Raw genomic sequence first — 5,000 nt, 5'->3', positions numbered from 1 at the left:
AGTTTTCTGTACCCCAGAAGCAGCAGTAAAGTATTAGCCGGGGATCGAACCCAAAGCCTGGCGACGGCTGTCAAGCCAAAGAAAGGCAGTTCAAGCCCACCCAAGGACAGGCTCGCTTTAGTGCCTTGCTAGCTATTTGTTTAGAACATTATAGAGTGTCTGCATTAAGTGTTGACCATTTAGAAAGAACTTTAAGCTGGCGTAGAGTCTGCTGCACCGGAATGGAACCTCTCCAGAGACTGAGCAGGTGCAGGATGTCCTAACTGTTCAGAGATCTTGTCTTGGTCTTGTCTTCCATGGAATTGTAGGGTGCCAAAAGCAAGCTCACATGCATTGGCCGGGAATCGAACCTGGGTCAACTGCTTGGAAGGCAGCTATGCTCACCACTATACCACCAACGCTACATGCTGAAACTCGCCTAGCATGTACCATTGCAATATACCCAAGAGAAAAATGAGCTTGCTTATTTGCCTACTTTGCTAGATGTAAGCAGTGGGACACATGGTGATACTGCTTACAGACTTCAATTCAAGACTTCAGAAAGATCATGTGCCCCCCTGGATGATGCTGGTGCAACACACACAGCAAAGGACAGCAATTTGAAGTCTGGAAGATTCCAGGGCAAGGGTGGGAAGGATGAAAAGCTAGGTGGCCATGCAACCATTCCTGCTAACCCAAAGCTTACTTGTGCCCTACAACACATTGGCTTAAGACTTGACCAAATCCAATGCTCCAATATGGGGAAGCTTCTCTGTTTGCTGTTTTTTTTTTTTGTTTTTTTTTTAAGTGCGGTGTCACAGTTCACCCATCTCTTCAACTACAAGAACGGCCCAGGAGTAGTCTTAGCTACCCTAATATGTACGTTACAGCAGGGCCCTTATTACACTTTCTCTTACAGGGCAATGGAAACCGTTTTGCCCATGCGATAAAGCAAGGTGCAAAAATGAATTCATGCCTAGCAGAGGATGGTTTCGATCCATTGACCTCTGGGTTATGGGCCCAGCACGCTTCCGCTGCGCCACTCTGCTCCTGTTTGTATTCAACCTTCAAGTTTAAGAAGGGTACATTAGTTGAAATAGTTACACTACTATCTATGTTACAGCAAGGCCCTAATGACACTTTCTCTTAAGGGGCTATGGCCGACAATTGGCCCATATGGTAAGCAAGGTATAAAAACCAACGTACACCTAGCAGAGGATGGTTTCGATCCATCGACCTCTGGGTTATGGGCCCAGCACGCTTCCGCTGCACCACTCTGCTGCCATACAGTGAATGCTTCATTGTGGGAAAAAGTGGCGTTAAACTTCTTGGAGCAGACTTACTTCCTCACTCCACAAGACACACATACATCCCCATAAAATCATTTAGCAACAACTGCAGGCACAGTCTCTGTGGCGCAATTGGTTAGCGCGTTCGGCTGTTAACCGAAAGGTTGGTGGTTCAAGCCCACCCAGGGACGGCCTTTCCTTTTGTGTTCAACAGTTGTCCGAAGAGAACCCCAGATAGCCATGTAGATTCATTTGAGACACGTTGGAATCTCATTCACGTTCATGAAAAGGGTGAGCAGCATCAAGTTCATGTCTTAGTGATACAACAGACATCCCTGGCAGTGTCTGTGACCAAATGAAGTTTTCTGTACCCCAGAAGCAGCAGTAAAGTATTAGCCGGGGATCGAACCCAAAGCCTGGCGACGGCTGTCAAGCCAAAGAAAGGCAGTTCAAGCCCACCCAAGGACAGGCTCGCTTTAGTGCCTTGCTAGCTATTTGTTTAGAACATTATAGAGTGTCTGCATTAAGTGTTGACCATTTAGAAAGAACTTTAAGCTGGCGTAGAGTCTGCTGCACCGGAATGGAACCTCTCCAGAGACTGAGCAGGTGCAGGATGTCCTAACTGTTCAGAGATCTTGTCTTGGTCTTGTCTTCCATGGAATTGTAGGGTGCCAAAAGCAAGCTCACATGCGTTGGCCGGGAATCTAACCCGGGTCAACTGCTTGGAAGGCAGCTATGCTCACCACTATACCACCAACGCTACATGCTGAAACTCGCCTAGCATGTACCATTGCAATATACCCAAGAGAAAAATGAGCTTGCTTATTTGCCTACTTTGCTAGATGTAAGCAGTGGGACACATGGTGATACTGCTTACAGACTTCAATTCAAGACTTCAGAAAGATCATGTGCCCCCCTGGATGATGCTGGTGCAACACACACAGCAAAGGACAGCAATTTGAAGTCTGGAAGATTCCAGGGCAAGGGTGGGAAGGATGAAAAGCTAGGTGGCCATGCAACCATTCCTGCTAACCCAAAGCTTACTTGTGCCCTACAACACATTGGCTTAAGACTTGACCAAATCCAATGCTCCAATATGGGGAAGCTTCTCTGTTTGCTGTTTTTTTTTTTTTTTTTTTTTTTTTTTTAAGTGCGGTGTCACAGTTCACCCATCTCTTCAACTGCAAGAACGGCCCAGGAGTAGTCTTAGCTACCCTAATATGTACGTTACAGCAGGGCCCTTATTACACTTTCTCTTACAGGGCAATGGAAACCGTTTTGCCCATGCGATAAAGCAAGGTGCAAAAATGAATTCATGCCTAGCAGAGGATGGTTTCGATCCATCGACCTCTGGGTTATGGGCCCAGCACTCTTCCGCTGTGCCACTCTGCTTCTGTTTGTATTCAACCTTCAAGTTTAAGAAGGGTACATTAGTTGAAATAGTTACACTACTATCTATGTTACAGCAAGGCCCTAATGACACTTTCTCTTAAGGGGCTATGGCCGACAATTGGCCCATATGGTAAGCAAGGTATAAAAACCAACGTACACCTAGCAGAGGATGGTTTCGATCCATCGACCTCTGGGTTATGGGCCCAGCACGCTTCCGCTGCGCCACTCTGCTGCCATACAGTGAATGCTTCATTGTGGGAAAAAGTGGCGTTAAACTTCTTGGAGCAGACTTACTTCCTCACTCCACAAGACACACATACATCCCCATAAAATCATTTAGCAACAACTGCAGGCACAGTCTCTGTGGCGCAATCGGTTAGCGCGTTCGGCTGTTAACCGAAAGGTTGGTGGTTCAAGCCCACCCAGGGACGGCCTTTCCTTTTGTGTTCAACAGTTGTCCGAAGAGAACCCCAGATAGCCATGTAGATTCATTTGAGACACGTTGGAATCTCATTCACGTTCATGAAAAGGGTGAGCAGCATCAAGTTCATGTCTTAGTGATACAACAGACATCCCTGGCAGTGTCTGTGACCAAATGAAGTTTTCTGTACCCCAGAAGCAGCAGTAAAGTATTAGCCGGGGATCGAACCCAAAGCCTGGCGACGGCTGTCAAGCCAAAGAAAGGCAGTTCAAGCCCACCCAAGGACAGGCTCGCTTTAGTGCCTTGCTAGCTATTTGTTTAGAACATTATAGAGTGTCTGCATTAAGTGTTGACCATTTAGAAAGAACTTTAAAGGGGAACTGAAGAGAGAGGTATATGGAGGCTGTCCTGTGTATTTCCTTTTAATCAATACCAGTTGCCTGGCAGCCCTGCTGGTCTATTTCTCTGCAGTAGTATCTGATTAAAACCAGAAACAAGCATGCAGCTAGTCTTGTCAGATCAGACTTATAAGTCTGAATCACTGAAACACCTGATCTGCTGCATGCTTGTTCAGGGGCTATGGCTAATAGTATTAGAGGCAGAGGATCAGCAGGGCTGCCAGGCAACTGGTATTGTCTAAAAGGAAATAAACATGACAGCCTCCATATACCTCTCTCTTCAGTTCCCCTTTAAGCTGGCGTAGAGTCTGCTGCACCGGAATGGAACCTCTCCAGAGACTGAGCAGGTGCAGGATGTCCTAACTGTTCAGAGATCTTGTCTTGGTCTTGTCTTCCATGGAATTGTAGGGTGCCAAAAGCAAGCTCACATGCGTTGGCCGGGAATCGAACCCGGGTCAACTGCTTGGAAGGCAGCTATGCTCACCACTATACCACCAACGCTACATGCTGAAACTCGCCTAGCATGTACCATTGCAATATACCCAAGAGAAAAATGAGCTTGCTTATTTGCCTACTTTGCTAGATGTAAGCAGTGGGACACATGGTGATACTGCTTACAGACTTCAATTCAAGACTTCAGAAAGATCATGTGCCCCCCTGGATGATGCTGGTGCAACACACACAGCAAAGGACAGCAATTTGAAGTCTGGAAGATTCCAGGGCAAGGGTGGGAAGGATGAAAAGCTAGGTGGCCATGCAACCATTCCTGCTAACCCAAAGCTTACTTGTGCCCTACAACACATTGGCTTAAGACTTGACCAAATCCAATGCTCCAATATGGGGAAGCTTCTCTGTTTGCTGTTTTTTTTTTTTTTTTTTTTTTTTTTTTAAGTGCGGTGTCACAGTTCACCCATCTCTTCAACTGCAAGAACGGCCCAGGAGTAGTCTTAGCTACCCTAATATGTACGTTACAGCAGGGCCCTTATTACACTTTCTCTTACAGGGCAATGGAAACCGTTTTGCCCATGCGATAAAGCAAGGTGCAAAAATGAATTCATGCCTAGCAGAGGATGGTTTCGATCCATCGACCTCTGGGTTATGGGCCCAGCACGCTTCCGCTGTGCCACTCTGCTTCTGTTTGTATTCAACCTTCAAGTTTAAGAAGGGTACATTAGTTGAAATAGTTACACTACTATCTATGTTACAGCAAGGCCCTAATGACACTTTCTCTTAAGGGGCTATGGCCGACAATTGGCCCATATGGTAAGCAAGGTATAAAAACCAACGTACACCTAGCAGAGGATGGTTTCGATCCATCGACCTCTGGGTTATGGGCCCAGCACGCTTCCGCTGCGCCACTCTGCTGCCATACAGTGAATGTTTCATTGTGGGAAAAAGTGGCGTTAAACTTCTTGGAGCAGACTTACTTCCTCACTCCACAAGACACACATACATCCCCATAAAATCATTTAGCAACAACTGCAGGCACAGTCTCTGTGGCGCAATCGGTTAGCGCGTTCG

The 5,000-nt window shown here is 46.6% G+C and overlaps 4 non-coding genes across 4 annotated transcripts; 2 read left to right on the top strand and 2 right to left on the bottom strand.

The window, feature by feature from the left end:
- The first annotated feature begins 1,385 nt into the window (after nt 1-1,385).
- On the top strand, nt 1,386-1,459 carry TRNAN-GUU (transfer RNA asparagine (anticodon GUU)). Its single transcript has one exon. It is a non-coding gene; the product is annotated as a tRNA-Asn (tRNA).
- A 497-nt stretch (nt 1,460-1,956) lies between these two features.
- Nucleotides 1,957-2,028, bottom strand: TRNAG-UCC (transfer RNA glycine (anticodon UCC)). Its single transcript has one exon. It is a non-coding gene; the product is annotated as a tRNA-Gly (tRNA).
- Nucleotides 2,029-3,017: 989 nt separating this feature from the next.
- Nucleotides 3,018-3,091, top strand: TRNAN-GUU (transfer RNA asparagine (anticodon GUU)). The gene has a single exon. It is a non-coding gene; the product is annotated as a tRNA-Asn (tRNA).
- Nucleotides 3,092-3,908: 817 nt separating this feature from the next.
- Nucleotides 3,909-3,980, bottom strand: TRNAG-UCC (transfer RNA glycine (anticodon UCC)). Its single transcript has one exon. It is a non-coding gene; the product is annotated as a tRNA-Gly (tRNA).
- Between the last annotated feature and the right edge of the window lie 1,020 nt (nt 3,981-5,000).

Source organism: Hyperolius riggenbachi, chromosome 4 (genome assembly GCF_040937935.1).
Source record: "Hyperolius riggenbachi isolate aHypRig1 chromosome 4, aHypRig1.pri, whole genome shotgun sequence".
In the NCBI taxonomy this organism is placed as follows: Eukaryota; Metazoa; Chordata; class Amphibia; order Anura; family Hyperoliidae; genus Hyperolius; species Hyperolius riggenbachi.
This window is presented reverse-complemented; position numbering and strand designations above follow the sequence as displayed.